The 17,137-nt window shown below is 51.3% G+C and overlaps 1 protein-coding gene across 8 annotated transcripts in view; it reads right to left on the minus strand.

Annotated features, from left to right (window-relative positions):
• ZNF831 (zinc finger protein 831) overlaps positions 1–17,137 on the minus strand; it is a 128,401-nt gene that overhangs the window by 46,108 nt on the left and 65,156 nt on the right. Inside the window, exon 5 of one of the 8 annotated variants that reach the window (XR_006215338.1) lies at positions 14,247–14,446. The exons of the other annotated variants lie outside the window; for them this stretch is intronic. The gene's annotated coding sequence lies outside the window, so the exon portion shown is untranslated. The remainder of the gene's footprint in view (positions 1–14,246; positions 14,447–17,137) is intronic. 8 annotated transcript variants of the gene reach the window in all.

Genomic DNA, 17,137 nt, shown 5'->3' on the forward strand with positions numbered 1-17,137 from the left:
TAAATCACAGAGGTAAACATGCTATATGTTGGGGCTTCCAATGATAACTAGTGAGGTCTGGAGTGAGAAGCACGGTGGCTTATGACCTGGGACTCTCTCTGTCCCTCTCTGGCTCATGCTCTGTGTCTCTCTCTCTCAAAAATAAGTAATAAACATTAAAAAAAATTTTTAATAAAATTTAAAAACAGTTTAAAGGAAATGATAAAATGGCTCAGAATAATGACTAGTCCATAGGAAGGGTGCCAACCATGTAAGCTGATTCCTAGGATTCTTAATAGATAATATGCGACTTTACAAGCAAATTATAATGTGACTGAGCACTTAAAAGAACCAGAGTTTGAGAGTAAAGGTGTTCACACTAAGGAAGGCTAAAACAACTGACTGTTTACAATAACGCACAGGAAAACGTCGCTGCCCCAAACACCCTCCTCCGACTGAGTCATCGCTTAGATGTGGGGTCCCCTTCTGCTTGTTGTCAAGTGCAGAAAGCATTCCTTGTCCGTACCCTCCTACGTTTCACGGTACTTTCCAGATGTCACATCTGAATCAAGCGAGCCCGGTTGCTTGCACTTGAGCTCCTGGCTGAACACTCAGAGGGTGTGCTATCTAAGGACCAAAGAAGTCACCTGAGTGTAAGAGGGGCTCCCCCAAATTCATCCTTCAGAGAAGATAGAGCTGCCTCATAATCAAATCCTTACCAAGAGTCCCATTTTAAGAGGAACTCTCCCAATTACTGCATTCTGAACTACAAAACACCGTTTAGGAAGGTACGCTGGCCTGAAAAGAGCCCAGTCTGTGCCCGTTTGGGTCCCTGACAGACATCACCTGATAAGATCAGTGTTAGAGGTGATGGGAGGGGGACTTTAACTCAGTCATCATTCTTGGGCACTTGGGACACAGTAATAAGCACTGACTATTGTTGTAAATAAGTCTCTTGAGGACTGCCTCAAAAAGCGAAATAGGCCGCGACTCTTTGGTGCAAATTACAAACGGCCATCTACCAAGAGGAATGGAAGTGACAGTCTGAAAACAGCCGTGGGCAAACTGCTATGACAGCATTGCACTCAGACTCTAGAAATACTAAGTCTCCAAGAGCCGAGATGGAAGTGAAGGCACTGTGCTCTGAAAACTTGGATGACTCAGGCAGGTGGCTCTTGTGGTGACAAAGGCCATACAGAGGAGCACGCTGCAAGTCTGGCTAGAACGGCCTCGGGAAATGGAAGCCGGGAGCACAAGATTGCTAAATTAACAGTTGATGTGACGGGCGATTTTACAGGGTGGACGCCACTAGGTTTAAATTGAATATTGTCAGTAGACATTTGCCTACTTCATCCGTATCTCTGTTTATCGTATTTCGGGTTGGCCCCCAAACTCCCTCTGATCTTTGTGTTGAGAAGAGAGGGGTAGCCTTAGAGTGGGGGGGAAGGGGTGAGCAGCTCCATTACAGGGTTTGTAGGTAACCGTTATCTCGGGTTCTCGTGGAAGCGATTCATGGAGTTGGAGAAGTGGGCAGGAGTCAGACAGAAGTGGGATTTCTGGAGAAGTCCAGCCCTTGCCTGACCCCACGTGAGGCTCTGCAGTGAGTGCTGCTTTGCACAGTATGCCCCGGCCAGGGGTGAAGGACTGGGCGGGGGGGGGGGGGGGGGGTCCTACCCTGCATCGGTCAGTGTCGCGTGTTATGTTGATGGCGAGGGGGTCGCATCAGCCAAGGGCGATCCTTTGGAGAAGGGCACGGGTGAGGGCCGGAAGCAGCTGAAACCCACGACAGCTAGCACAGGGGTGCCTGGCCGGAAAGGGGATCTGGGCAGGGCACCGACAGCGCCCGCCTCAGCTACGACACCGTCAACCTGCAGCAGCCCGCAGGGAGAACAAACCTGACCGCCAGGTTCTGAGTTCCCGCACCCAGGAGCAAGAGACGCCGTGACTGACATCTGTCGTTCGGAGCCAGTTCATCCACCTGGATTCTCCATCGGGGAACATCGCTTCTCGGCAGAAGTGGGCTGGCTTACGATCACCTGTCCCCTCCCCAGGTATGGGCACATTCTACCCATCTGACCGAACAGAAGGTTCAGGACTAGGCACATGACCCCAGGAACTGTGAGCCACGCCAAAACATTCTCCCGACTCGTGCAGACCTCCGCACCTTCCTCGTGCCCCAGAGAAAGAGAGGGGTGGGGGCCAGGAATACCTGCCCACCCTGAACTCCCCCTTAACCATATTGAAGGTGGGATTACAGATTTCCTTAACGTTACCTAACGACAGATTTAAAATTCAAACCTTGATTGTCTGCTCCCACCCCTGGAAAACCATCTAATGTGTTTGCATAAGAGACGCAATCATGGCTTTGATGAAAGAAGCCAGTCTTTTTCATAAAGAGACATTTCCAACAGACATTGATTAATCTAGTTTCCCATTCTTCTAAGCAAAATAATAGAGAAATCATCATTTTCTTCCTTATCTAACTACACAGATGACTGCTTCGTGACTCCTCAAATTTATTGAGTAGCAACACCGGAAGAAATATGAAGGAGAAATATGTCCTGTGTCCTCAGAAGCATCGAGATCCTCAAGGTGTCAGGACCAAAGCAAGCACTGCTAAGCCAGCTGAGGACCATCTAAGGAAAGGTGGGGATCGGTAAACACAAAATCAGAACGAGCCTCCTCCTCCTCAAGGAGACTTCCAGAACAAACGGAGGGAGCTAAGCAGGTTTTCTCAGCTTGAATGCAGAATGGCTTAAAACTCACTAAAAATGTTCCCCATTTGTTAATTAGACAAAGAAAAAAAACGATATTTATGCACTGATCTAGAATGAAACATTACTTAAATGAATCCAAATTAGTGGAAATTAAAGACCATGCAGAATGTAAAAGGCAAAGCGGATCGAGATTAATAAATGGGAATGAAGTGCGCTCCTCCCCCCCCCCCCCCCCACCGAGCGGGAGTGGGTCCGCAGAGGGGAAAAGCGGGGCGGGGACCCCACAGCAGACGCAGGAAGCAGTTTCAAAAGGGAAATCGTTGTTTTCACACGAAAACATACAAAACCAATTTCTTCTGAACCACTAACGTGTGGATTTGTAGAAATCAGTAACATAGTATATTTAATCCAGTTGAACGGAGATAAATGGGGCTAGGGGTCTTCGGTTCTCAGGAGTCACCGCCAACGCTTTTTGGAATCGCTGTAGCATGTTTCTGTTGTTGTTTTCTCTATTAAACTGGGAAAAGCCTGAAAGTCTCAACACTGTCCCCACTTAGGAGACAGGGGGAACGCAGTGAAGCGTGTTGATCTGCCCTTGGGGAAACCATGTCGGATGCAGACGCTGTGGGTGCTCAGTAAACAGCCAGGATGGCACGGACGCCTGGGTGAAGGGAACTACGTCTGCCAGGGCTGGAACAGGCACAGAGCACAGTCGGACTGATCACAGCCACAGGGCAGCAAGAGCAGAGGGCAACTGGCCACACCACCAGGGCAGAAGGGCACGGTCTCAGGAAGGGACAAAGGAAACCCAGAGGGGACTACGGGCAGAAGCGCGGCCCCCGGCTCCCGCTCTCCTGGTGCAGGGGGGTGCCGCTCTGCCCCCCGCACCCAGAATACGGGAGAAGCCAGCCTGGGAGCAGATGGCAACAAACCACAGACAGAAGCCAAGGTGAGCCTCGGAGCACCGAGGCTGAAAGGTGTCTGGGCTGGTGAAAAGCACGCACCTGTCGGGAGGGGAGCACAGGGTCTCCAGGGACAAGGACAGGAGGTCATGCCATCACATGTCCACTGTGGCTTCCGGAGATCTCATGTTCTTGTACTCACAGGGGGATGGGGGGGGGGCCACGTCTCCAGGATCCACTCACCCCAATGGAAGCGTGACCACAGGGGCTTCAGCATCTGGCTCAACCGCCCTGGATGCGGGGGCAGTAGATGGCGGCCAGCACCCGCTCTTCCTCCTTCTTCTCCCTCTTCCTCCTAGCAGCCTGTACGGCAAAGGTCTCAAACTACCGGACTACGTTTGGGGTCCAGACCGGTGTGTGTGTGCATGGGTTTGAATGTGAACTCGCTACCATCAGGTAAAAATTGGGAGATTTTATTTAATGCGAAATTCTGTGTCTCTGTCTTCTCTACAGATTAATAATAAGGAGCTGGCATGCTCACCATACAACATGACGCGAAGCTCCATTTTAAATTATGGGGGATTAAGTTATATATTATAAGTACTAAATTTTAAATTCGAATACATGATACAAATGATAGCCCAACAGCTAGCAAACAGCAACTGCTATTATCAGCTTCATGTTCCGGATGGGGAAACTGAGGTGTGGAGTTGCTGAGACCCAGCCCTGACACCACACAGCTCCGGGTGGTGGCCACCAATCGTGAGCCAGGGCGAGTCCCACCCCCCCCCCCCGCCCCCAGGCTACCCTCCGGATGGCTGTGACCCGGTGGCCCCTGCCAGGCAGGCTGCTGCAGCCTCTCTTCTAGATGTTTGCCTTTAACATTTTTACATGTGCTTTTTAAAAACGTGGCCAATTCTGAACGAGAGGCTGGTGTGCTTCTTAGTTGGGGAGGAGAGAAATATCTCCTCGTTGGCAGAGAGAGACCCGGAGGTCCTGCTCAGTATGGAGACAGGGAGCTTGACCCGGCAGAAGCCTGGGTTCTCCATCACATGCCTCAGGATGGTGCTTGAGCCCGGAAAAGGTCCTTGAGGGCCCCGCGTGGTCCTTCCCATCTCTTACCCCCATCTTCGCATGTTCCTCCTCCTCTCCTCCCCTCTCTGTCCCTCCTGTTCTCAGCCACGGCTTCCACCTCCTCTCCTCTGCAATCATTTCTCATGTGTGCAATCGTCTGCACACATGCACAGCACTTATGCGCGAGAAACACAACTAGGGGTCTTCCTGCTCTGACAAAGGCAGGGGTCCAGCCTGTTTCCGGAAGCAGCAGGGCTTCTGTCTCTAAACCCTGCTCTCCCTTCTTTTGGCTGCAGCCTTGCACATTTCAGCCACCTGAACCACTAAGAGCATAAGACAAACTTGTGCCCAGGGCCCCCCCTGGTATTCAGAGCAGCCCCCCGCGTGCCCAGGCCCCCAGGCGAGGTGAGGTCGGGTCCACGTCCAGACCCACATCCAGACCCACGTCCAGACCCGACATCAGGCGCCCAGGCAGAAGGGGACGGAGCTCAGCTGCTGGCGGTGCCTGCCTGCTCCTCGCAGACCAGCGCTAGGGGGCTCCCTTGAAGTTTGGAAGACGATTTCACATCAAATAAAAAGTCGTGCTTCGCTTTTTCCGGGTAATAAATTCGCAGAGCTTGTTTTTCACCCCCACCAGAGGTTAAAATAGTTTCATAAAAAGTTTTGGTAAATTCATGGGTAACTTTTGAGGTTATGTGAGGCTGTTGTCAAAAGAAAAAAAAAAAAAAAGAAGGGAAAAGAAAAAAAAAACAGAGCCTTTTCTCTCTGCTCATGTAAGAACCCGAATCACGGAGCCCGAGAGGGCGGATGTGAGGCGGGGGGGGGCTTTGGGCTTTCTTGCTCCCTCTAGAAGCGTCCACGCAGAGACATGGTGCCCCCTGCCCTCTAATGCCAATCAGTGAGGGGGGTGGGGGGGGGGTGTGGAGAGGCAGGAAATTAGCTGAGCTCATCCTGCACCGTGGCTCATGCTGCCGACAGCCCCTCCCTGCCCAGACTGCCCATCCGAGGCTACCCGTGCCACCTTCCTGATCTTTCCACTGCTCTCACCCACAGCCTGGGGTAAGGGCTGGCCGGGGCTTTTGCACCCATTTCTTCCTGGCAGGTAGTCAGGAGTAAAGCAAAAGTTCCAGTCCCTGAGTAGGGGTTAAAAAGAATAAGAACTTTATCGGATTCATGAGAAATCAAAGGAGACAAGAGGAGGCAGAAGGGAAACAGCGCAGTTAAGGGAGGGGGCGTCGCACATTAACTATGATTCAGAGACTCAAATGCACTGAGTTCATTTTTCAATCTGCCTTTAGCTAGGGGAAAAAAAATAAGGAAATTATAGAAAATTGAGAAACAAACATCTCCGAGAGTGCTGTGCACCCGGGGGTGCTTAATGAACACTTAATAATTTCAAACGCTGGTACTTAGAAAAATGGCTTTTGTCCATTCCCGGCACGCCAGGTGCCTCGTAGCAAAAAAGGGAGAGCTGGAAATGACTGAAAATGATCACTAATGTCTATGTGGAGGGGGCACAAAAATTACTTTTTCACGTCTCTGGAAGTTAAGGAAATAAACAAGCCAAAATTTTAAGAGTTTTAGCAAAGGAAAAACCTCGGAATTGAATTTGCGTGTCTTTTTCTCAACGTGTGCACTTGGGCAGGACTCCTAATTGGGATGGAGAACAGCCACCACGTCCCCCTGCCGACCCCACAGGGCCGCATTGAAACTCAGATGGGGAAAAACACTCGGAGGAAACTCTCCAAAGGCTCGAGCAGAAAGCAGTGCTCGTTGTTGGAACAGATTTCCTATGCTCCCTGCCAGCATCCAACGTTGGGGTGAAGGCCAGATCCCTAAGCAGAACCTGGGGCTGCCAGGGAGGCCTGAGACGGGGTGGGGCTGGGGCATCGAGGATTATCCCCATCCTTTTACCTTCTCCACCTTCAAGGGTCTCGCCGGGAGGTGGGGGGGGGGGGTCACCTATGCAGCCACGTGGCACAAATTAAATTGCCCCCATGATCTCCCCAAAGGCCAGTGAAATTCACCATTCATGGACTCATTTCTTTGACTCGTAGATGTCTTCTCCAGACCTGGGGTGAAGAGTCAGCCCCCCACAGAGGCCCCCACTGTCAGTCGTGATAGCCACCACACCCACAAAGTCCTTTATGGTTGACAAAGCACTTTCTACTCATCATCTCAGGTAGCTTGAGCCTCTCAACTGCCCAATGGGAAGATTCCTAGACTGGCTCGAGGGGGATTTCAAGGGCCAGGTGAAATGAATCAGTATAGGTGAACGCCTCTGAGACCCATCTACACCCCCATTTTACAGATGAGGATGTGAAACAAAGACAAGGGATGACCCTTGCCCAAGAAGGTAGTAAGAGGGAAAGTCAGGACTCAAACAAATTCTTCTCAATCTAAAACCAAAATTTCTTCCCCAGTACCAGTCTTGGGCTAAAAAAAGGCTAAGAAGGGGGCAGTACTGGGATTACGGGCTTTCTAAGGTCTATTACGAGGTGGCTGGGCAAGACGAGATGTCTAATGTAAGAGGGTACCTGTACACATGGATCCAATGAAAACAGAACTGTGCTCTCAAATTCTAGCTAGATTTCAAACCTAACCTCTCTCTGCCTAAAAGGGAGATTAGGAAAGAGTGGTCAGGCAGGTGTTAAAGGCAGAGTAGCATCAAAACCAGACTTTCTCCATATGTAATCAAGAGCCTTAAAGGGGAATGAAGAACAGAATTACTTCCTCATTATGATCTGATACAGTCTAATGTTAGTCTACATGTCACTCGTGATTACTTCTCCTCTAGGCTCACCGTTCGTGCCACCATTCTGCCTCAACTTGCCACTAACACCCTGGTTAGAATGAATCCCCCGGGCTCACCTGTCTGTCTCCAAAACCAAAACCTGTCTCCTGAAGACCAGGTGTGGAGGTGGGGAGGGGACGACCCACCAGGGTGAGCCCCAAATCCTTGCTGATTGTGCACCCCCTCTGGAGGTCTGCTGGACACCAACACCAGAGATCATCACTTCTCATTCTGCCTCAGCCTCTGATTCCATTTGGCTACTGGCTTCAGCATTACACGTAGAAAATTCTAGAACAAGACTCAGATTCCTTTTGGGGGCTCTTCCAACTCAAAGTTAAGAACGGTTTTCAGGAGGTCCTTCAAAAGCAGAACAGTCTCCATTTCAGGTTTGGGACTGAAGGTATGTCTATCTCTCTCTCTCTCTCAAACCCTTAGTATAAACACACGTTTACCTTGCAAATACCCATATTTCAACTTCTCTTTAAATGACTCTGTCATCCTGCCCTCCCACCTCCCCAACGGAACCAGCCAGGAGTGCACGAGCCATTTTTGCCTTCCCACCTTCTGTTGGCGCAGAAATCAGAATTCAGAACGTGTCGCTCCGTTTCTACAGGAATCTATTAGTGACTGCCAAGGGAAACACTTAGCATTTTAGATAAATAAGTAAATAGTAGTTAAGTGCTGTGCACCTCCATTTCCAGCAGTTGAGTGTATATGGCAACATTTCTTTATGATGCAAGGAGGGGAAAAAAGGTCTGCCGTCCCTCCCCTCTGCAGTGGGGGCCCGGGGCCGAGGGGCCCTCGGGATGGGCGTCGGAAGCAACGCGGCCCCTCCTCGTCATGTTCCTGTTTATGCTAGCCTCCTCTCCCTTCTCGCTCCAGCCGGCCTTGTCAGAGTCCCTCATTTGGAAGCTTAATCATATCAGCGAGCTTACCGCATTGCATTTGTAATGACTTGTTTACCAGTCTGTGCCGGCTCCCTCTGCCAGACTGGGCTCTCCCTAAGGACAAGGGCCGCGTCATGCTATCTGCCTCTCTTCCTGCTCCCACACACTGCCTGGCACAGAGCAGGCCCCTGTAATCGCATGTGAACCCGAGGCTGCGTGACTCTAACCTATGCCACAAAGGTGTCTCCGTTCACCAGTCCCTAAGCTCCTCAAGAAGAGGGCACACGGCATCGCCTGCCTCTCCCCTCTCCAGGGGCACACGGGGGCTCCACTGCTCACAAACATACCCCGCGCTGCGTTAAACCATGAGTGAGATGGTATGATTCGGACGTCTGTAGAGTTTACCTGCCTTGCCCTCTCTTCTCTGGAGGAACCAGCTCCCCTTCACCCTTAGCTGCCCTGGCAAAGGAGGCCCTGCCCATCCCTCTGCACAAGGACAGGTGAATGATCCACACCTGAATCCCCAGTGATCGGTTCAGGAGACACAGGGCCCCAACCAGGCCAGCAAGATTCGGTCTGGGGACTCGGGCCGGGAGTGAGGCAGAGAACGTGGACAGGCCGGGCAGGCCCCGGAGGAGCCGATGCTGATGACCCAGAGAAAAGAGGGGCCGAGTGATGGAGAGAAACCGCGTCCTGATGGCAACGGCGGTACCTATGGACCCAGCCAGGCCTGCGGCCATTGTCTTACGTGAGATGATGTTTTTGTCCAGGCCAGTTTCAACTGGGTCCCTTTTCCCTACATGCAGAGTCCTTCCTACAACTGAACGTGGAGAGAGCATGGAGGTCCGGTGGCCACATTTCAGAATAAGACAGCCGTGGTGCTGTCCGGGGATAACAGAAGCTTGCAAAGAGGAACACTGCCACTATATTGGCAGGTGCAGCTCTGTGAGCCTTCTCATTTTATCCTGGGAGTCTGGTCTGTGGCCCAAATCCCACACCAAGCCAGAAAGGGCCGAGAAATCCGTCTCTCGGGCTCCTGTTTATAATGCAGCGCAAAGACGCTGCTCGGCCTCTCACCAAAGCCTCACATATTACTGTTTGCTCTCTTGAGCTCCCCGGCGGCCTGAGCTTTCTGGGAGGCAGCTGAGTAACGCTTAGGGCCCAGCAGCCTGCAAATCAATTAATCTCTTCTGCAAATTGCTAACCGGGTCTAATGAATTGGCGAGGCACAGAGGAAGTCCTGCGTGGCTCTGTGTCCTTTGCAGTGACAGAGCTCTCTTGGAGCAGACTGAGACGTCATGCCTTGACTGAGGAACAGATCTATTAATATTTGGAGAGAACATCAAATTGTACCCGGTGGACTTAAAGTTGAGTCAAGAGAAACTCACTTCTCTGTGATTTAAAACAAAAACAAAGACAGTCTTCTCATCCCTCCATGTTTTTCCCCATTGGATAAGGCCAGCCTTCCGTGTGGTCTGTCGGGGCAAGGCCCCCCCCCCACCCCCCGTCCCCCCAGTCCCCAGTGGGCTGCCGGGTGGGGTGGGAAGGCCATGCTGTCCACGGGCACCGGAGGCAGCATCTTTTATGCATCCGAGGCACTTTTTTAAAACTTGGAGAAGGTCAAGAAAAGAAGACAAACTCTAAAATGCTACAGGTGGGAATGTAAACTGGGAAGCAACCCGGAAAGATCAAAAATGTGCCACGTGGCCCCCAGAGGCCCAGGGATTCCTCTTCTCAGCTCTCCCTAGAGAAACGCTCGGCTCGGGCTGAGGAACTAGGGACAGCACGTCCCAGGGGAGTGACGCAACAGTGAAATGCTGACCGTGCCAGACGCCCCCTGATTAGAGCCGCTCCGTAACTCTGAGTGCTCCCACCCAGAGAGGCTCTATCCCCATCTGCAAGGTTGAGATAGGTCTCTCTGGATTTACTAACAGTGTGGAAAGCTATGGAATGTGGCCGAGTAAAACAAGCAAGTTGCACAACGAGATACGCATGTGGCCGTTATGTCAACCACGCACACGGGCACACGCACGCCCAACGGTCTGGCAGATTCCCTCGGAACAGCCGTTTCATCCGCGGCGGAACTGGCAATGGGGGTGGTGGCCACAGTGCACACCAGCCTTTTCCACCACACTTTTTATGTGTTAAAGGAAGCATCAGACACATAACCAAAAACTAATAGTTCACTATTTCGTACCTCTAGGTGGAACATCGATTTTCCCCAGCTCTTTTTAAACACAAACGTGCCCAGCCCGTCTCCAGGGCCTTCCAGTCTGTTGTGTCCCAGTGTCCACTCCATCTGCCACAATCCTTGCTCCGCTCTGTGCCTGGAGCGATCTTTTTAGCACCCCCAGGGGACGGTCTCCCCACTGCCCTCCTCCCTGCACCCAAATCCTTCAGCAGTGCCCCATCTCCCTCGGAAGCAAGATCAAGCCCCTTCCCCAATGTCTGCAAAGCCCCGAAGAGTGCCCGGCCTCTCGCTGCACCTGGGCTCAGGGCCTTTCTCACCACCCCTTTCCTCGGCAGGTCGCGTGCCACAGCAGCTTCCGCGTCGCTGTCTGGGAGTCTCAGAAATGGAGTGTGAGGCTGCCCGGGAGGCCTCTGGCAACCCCTGTCCCCTACCCCCCAACGAGGAGGAGAAGGTAGAGGCTTCAAGGAAGGTCTGTGTAGGTGGGTCATCCCATGGCCTCTGCAGCCAACTCTGTCGAATGCAGAGTTTAAGTCTATACAAGTCAAGGCCTTGTAAAAGTTAAAGAAACACTAGACTAGGATGACACGAGTGGATGTTGGGGGGGGGGGTCCTTCCCTTTGTCAAGAAAAGGGCATTGCAGCCCACAAAGTCCCAGGGAGGGGCGACTCACAGCTTGGAGACAAGTAAAACTGAATCACACAGTGAGAGAGCGGTGCCCTTATAATCTCTCTGACCAAGGAAGGAAGAAAGTCTCAACCGGGTGCTAATGTATTTCTAATGCCCCTCAAGACGTCACGGTCTCTTTCCAGCAGAGGGGCTCTTCCCAGGGCTCGTGGCCTTCTGCCCACAGCAGGCTGGAGCCGGGCTCTATTTACCATGAAACATTAGTGTTTTCATTCTGCAGTGCTCTCTCAACGGCATACGATGTTGGCTTCCCAACGGTTTCTCTTCAAAAGGAACGTATTTGTGTTTCTTCTGAGTTTCAAGGACAACAAGAGCAAACGTTCACAGGGGTGATGTACAGACGTGACGTTTCTGAAGGTGGCACATGAGTTCTGAGACTTTAGGAGACACTGTTGACCACCAGCTTCACCATCCGGGCGGCCTTCCGCAGAAGGAGCCCCTTTTCACTAGTTTGCTGGAGGGATTAAAAGTGGCCGGGCCTCCGACGCTGAACGTGCCTTCTGGGTTTTCTCACTGGGATGGTGTCTGAAGTCTCGGTGTGAAACGCGGCCCCGAACTTCACCGTGCTTACGGCCATAGGCGTGCTGGCTGCAGGAAACTGCAAAACCATAAACACCATGTAGTTCTTAGAGCTCAATAAAACATCTCCCTCCATCGATGTGACTTGGGATGTGTCACCCGGGCACAGGGCCACGCTCAGCTCCTCTTCGGTGTCCCAATTTTAGCCTGTGTTCCGGCAGGAGCAGCACCACTGCCAACACGCCCAGCAAAACCCAAAGAATTACCCTCCACCACATCAGCGTTCTCCATTCCAGCCCACAAAGTGCATTTCTCAGGAAATCTGCAAGAGCACTCGATAGCACGGGATGCTCTGATGTACCCCAGCTTCGGAGGAAACAGAACGGGTCTCAGTTAATGGAGCAGGCCCTCTGAACACAAAGGAGTCCAACAATAAATAATAATAACAAAGGCTGATATGTCGGCGGCTAGAGAGAAAGGGATGTGCATATAAACACAGAAACAGGGCGAACCTAATTATGAGATTCGTTCTGCAACCCAGGGGCAGGAAGTGTGATATTAGAACAGTAATAGGGTGGCAGGCTCATGGGTTTTAAGCTCCCAGAGACTCCAAAGTCCCACTTGAGATGCAAACAGAATTCAATGATGTTGTGTTCATCTCCACTGCAACCCCCCACCCCCCGCCCCGCTTCGCCAATTCTGAAAAGAAAAGTATTCATTTCAGGGCAGTGACCTCATCAGGAGAAACGTATCAGGAATTGTGTAACCACAACAAAAGAGAATCGGGAGCTGCTTTCACTCAGGTGGTGTCATCCATTCTGTAGGGACATGTGGGTTTTTCACCTGCTTTTTCTGATGGAAAAACAGCCTTCGAGTGCAAGCATGTGCACGCACCTGCAAAGCTTCTCTTCTTAAGTGAGACCCCAACGCGGGAGGCGAAGAGTAGAGAAGCCATTCTTGTGACAGGGGTCGGTGGCGAACCTCCCCCTACACGAGAAGAGATGGTCTCTTGCTGTCCTACACCATCGGGTTCACGGTGGCACGGAGTAACTGCCCCTCCCTAAGTCCCGAGCTGGCACCAGACAAAGGACACCACCCTCCGCCCCCACAGCAGGGCCCCGTCACACATTTCACCTACGCTCAGGATTGTGAAACACTGCTCCCCACACCGCCCAGAAGGCACAACGCCAGGATCTTAATCCCCACCACGACAAACCGACCCATGAAGATGTCATAGCGGTCTTAGAGGCTTAATGCTAAAACCAAACGGCGAACGCTGTGTGGCAAAGCAGGGACACCATATCCTCACCGGCTCCTTAGACAGCTGGCTGTTCATCTTCAAACAGCCCGTGCAGACAGCCTGCCTCTCTTCTCGCCTTCCTGGACCTCAGTGGTGCTCAAACACCTCGTGCGTGAGAACTTCTGCTCTGAGTTCCAGACAACAACACATTCTTGTAATTCATCTACAAAGTTTTCAAAGATAATTTTGACCACAGACTGTTTTGACCCAAGTGCTGGCTTTGGAAGTAAATCTCCCCGGTTAAGACTTAGTCCTATCTGTGGTGTCACAGAGGTTAAAAGACATCAAAGTGAACATCTTCAGGTTCAAAGTCACCATCCCTTCCTCTCCAGAGCTTTCATCTTGTACAAATGACGTGGCATCACACAGACAGATAATCCTTAAGGTTGAAGGCAGTGGTGCCACAAAACTGAGTCCAGCAAGGGTAGGGGAAGCTGGAAGCTGCTTTTTTAGATGAAAAGGTTTCTTTTATGAAGAAAATAACAAGTTTCCTTTGTTCCGCTTAGCTCACTGCCATCCAAACCAGACACCCTCTGGACTCTTCTGTCGTTGACGCCTCTCCAAAACACAATCAGACGTGAACTCTGCAGATTGCCTGCGCCTTCCTTCGTTCTCCAAGAAGTTTTGGGGGCTGATTTGGATCAACCTTTCAACGGGGCTGAGCCCCAAGGAGACCTCCTTCTGCTTGTTCGGTGGTTCGTTCAACAAACACCTACTAAGAACCCAACGCTACGTGAGGCACTGAGGCAAAGGCCGAGATGACCCATCAGCTTGGGAAACGGGGCCCCGATTAACTCCAGTCACTGCCACTGGGGAAAGATCACCTAAGATGAATTCATTCACCAAAGGGACGAAAACTTCATAGCAAATAGTGGGGAATTAAGGGCTTTGAGAATTTCTCTTGCAACCAAAAGCTATGAAGATAAGCTGATGAACCTACAAAGATACAATAAAAATAAACCTTCAAGGTGAGGGGTTGTAACAGCAAACTGGGAGCTAACTGCTAAAATCAACTAAGGTTAATCAAGTGCTGATGGGGTCAGAGTACATTTTTACACAAAACTGTACAGCAGACCGATGGGCTAGTCTTGAGTTTACGTTTCCTCTCACAGGAAGATCAAGAGGGCCTCCCCACCCCCCAAATGTTCTAGGGCTTCCTCTGTTTTCCCAAGGCCTTCTCTTCACTCCCTGGTATGTACCTCACTCTGTTGGAACTACCTCCTCGGTTTCCTCTTGCTCATTTGTCATCTAGTCAGATTCTGTCGGCGAGTTTCAACCAACCCAGTGGTCACTTCCATTGGCGTCATGAAAGGCTGCGTCCTGAGCGTGATGTGTGGTTTCACTTGGCAACCCATTCACGTTATATTGTGAAAATTCTTCTGAAGGGCAGGGATGAGAGCTAACGGTGAGGAGAGAGGGACAGAGAGAAAGTGGTGTTGACAAGGGGTCTAAGTTTATAAGCAATTTATTGGAGAAGGGTTTCATCCTGTGATAATGGTCGTCTCCCCAGGCAACCTCTGAACTGAGGCGTCCCATAAAGAAAGTTTGGATTACAAGGTCTTTCCTCAAGTAGATGTGCACTCTTCTTGGGATATTCGTGCAAATCCTTTCCATGAGGAGCCCTGAGTTTCTAAGATTAACCCCACCTAACATCACAGCTCCACCTTGATCCTGAAGTAAACGTGACTGAAGAAGTTCTCTGAGGAAAGCGTGAAACTCCTGCCCACTGACAGTCACGTTTAGCCGGGCTGTCTGGTAACCTGTTGCCACTTGGTATTTAAAAAGAAACTTCCAGCCTCCCCCGTCCCCTTGCTGGAAACCTGGATGGGACAGACCACTGAATTCAGGTTTCAAAAAAAGACTCCGTTCTCAGGAGGGTCTCAAAGACTCCAATCACTCTAAAAATTTATAAATTAGGTCTTTATCCTTCATAACTCCTCTGGCCTTCTGCTTGCAGATGACTTCACTGCCAAGCCATCTGTTAATTCCAGTGATTAGTACCAAGCTATCAGAATAGTTTACAGAGGAGGGAAATTAAGCATCCTTTAAAAAAATATTTTTCAAAAACATTCTCTTCCTCTCCTCTTCATAAGTTGTTGACAGGAAGATTCGCCAAAAATGAAGAAGAGGAAGAGTCAGTTACAGCATCTTATTTCAGCCCGTGGACACAAGTATTCTTGCCTACTTAATTTAAGAGGTTTCACTGATTCCAGTCGACCTACAAGGATCAGGACCAAAGATTTTCCCTACCTTTTAATTGGGAAATTCCGCCCCCCCCCCGCCCCAAAGACCCTTTCCAATTTATTTGTTGAGTTTCATCAAGTCCCCCCAAGTTACAGCCCCTCAGGCACCCAAACTAGATGATTCTATCGCTGTCCCGCCACGGAAAACAGGTCCTCCTTCCCCCTGGACCCTGCAAAAACAAAACCAAAAACCAAAACCACGTACACAGCTGCATGCATTCACGAGCACCACTGGTGCACACACACACGCACACACACGCACAGACATGGCGAGGTCAGCTCCCTCACTTAGAAGCCAGCCCTGATCTCTCCATGCGGGGCCTGCCAGGTCAAAGGATGGGAGAAAGCTATTTGTCCATGGTGGACGACCTAGGCCCATCGTCAGGCTCCTATGAAGTCACGGTACTTTTCTTCAAACACCCAACACTCAGAGAGCCTGTCGCTCCTCTGTGAAATGCCGGTATGAGCAAGTGGTGGCAAAAAGATTCCCAAGCCCCTTTGATTTCCAGGAGGTATTTATTTTAGTGCACTCGCCACCCTCCAACTCAACGTTGTCCAGCACGACCTGTCCAGCCCACGCTTGCTGCTTTACCCAACCAGCCATCCCTGTTCACACTCTGACACTTCAATGAGGGACAGGGGGCGATTAATACTCCCTGGGCAAACGCTCAGCCCACATCCCGCAGACTCACACCTGCTCTTAACGGACATCCACCACGTTCTTCCTAATTGCAGGGGAGGGAGCCCTCTGAAAACGGGCACCAGTGACCCAGGCCTCTGGCTCAATCCACTTCTCAAATAATAAACACGAAAGCATTTGTCACCACTCTGGGCTATCGCTGGGACATCATAATACCTCTGTGTGGGCTACGTCCCGGGGTGGGGGGGTCTTAAATATGAATGGCCCCTCATTTCTTAGCTCCCCATTTAGACTTTGCTTCTGACGGTGTGTGTGTGTGTGTGTGTGTGTGTGTGTGTGTGTGTGTGCGCGCGCGCATGTGTGTTTACCCATCATTCATTGTGCCCCAGTTTGTTCTGAAGCTTTGGTATGAAAAGCTCACGCCGAGATAAGAAGTATACAGAAGTGGGATTTCTCCCAACATGGAGAGAGTCTCGAGATCCCCTCCAGGAGCCCATACGGATAGCAACAGACCCTTCCCCCCAGGATGAGAGAAGCTTTCAAAGGGAAGGAGGAGTAAAAGGGACAATGAAAGGTCAGACGCTTCCCAACTGGTGTCCCTGCTCACACTGGGGCCCCCAGGGTCACCATGAGCACGCTGGGTACGTGTGCAAATTAGGAGGAGGCGCCCATTTCCGCTGGTGGACTGTGACAGGGAGGGAGAGGGGAGCCGGGGCTCCCTGCTTTGGTCTGACAGCCCCACAGAGTGCAAGGCTGGGCAAACCGGGCAGCTGGACTGCTGGCCCTGCTGGCACAGTCCCCGCGGCCCTACACAGAGGGCCTGCCCGCGCCCTCCCCAGCCTGCCCCTGGGCTTCTCCCTAAAGAGGAGCCGATGGGTCCCCTGGCCCGACACACCCGTCCTGGTATTGAAGCCACTTGGAGCCGCGTGGACGACTGTTCCGCCAAGTGGGGAACAGGCCCGGCCGCTGGTGGGCTGCACAACTCCCTCTTCACGACTATGCGCCAGTTTGGTTTACAAAAGACCGTTCCTGCCTCAACTCTTCGCACACAATAAGAGCACAGTAGATGTGCGTCCCTCGACACCGAATGTCCACACGTGCCACTCCTTTTTTTTCACCTAGAAACACATTTTAAGGTCGCTTCCGTTGGCTCACAGACGGGGGGAGAATCGTAGAAGCCAAGCGGTTCAACGATGGCCCCCAAAAT

This window comes from Panthera tigris, chromosome A3, assembly GCF_018350195.1.
Source record: "Panthera tigris isolate Pti1 chromosome A3, P.tigris_Pti1_mat1.1, whole genome shotgun sequence".
Classification (NCBI taxonomy): Eukaryota; Metazoa; Chordata; class Mammalia; order Carnivora; family Felidae; genus Panthera; species Panthera tigris.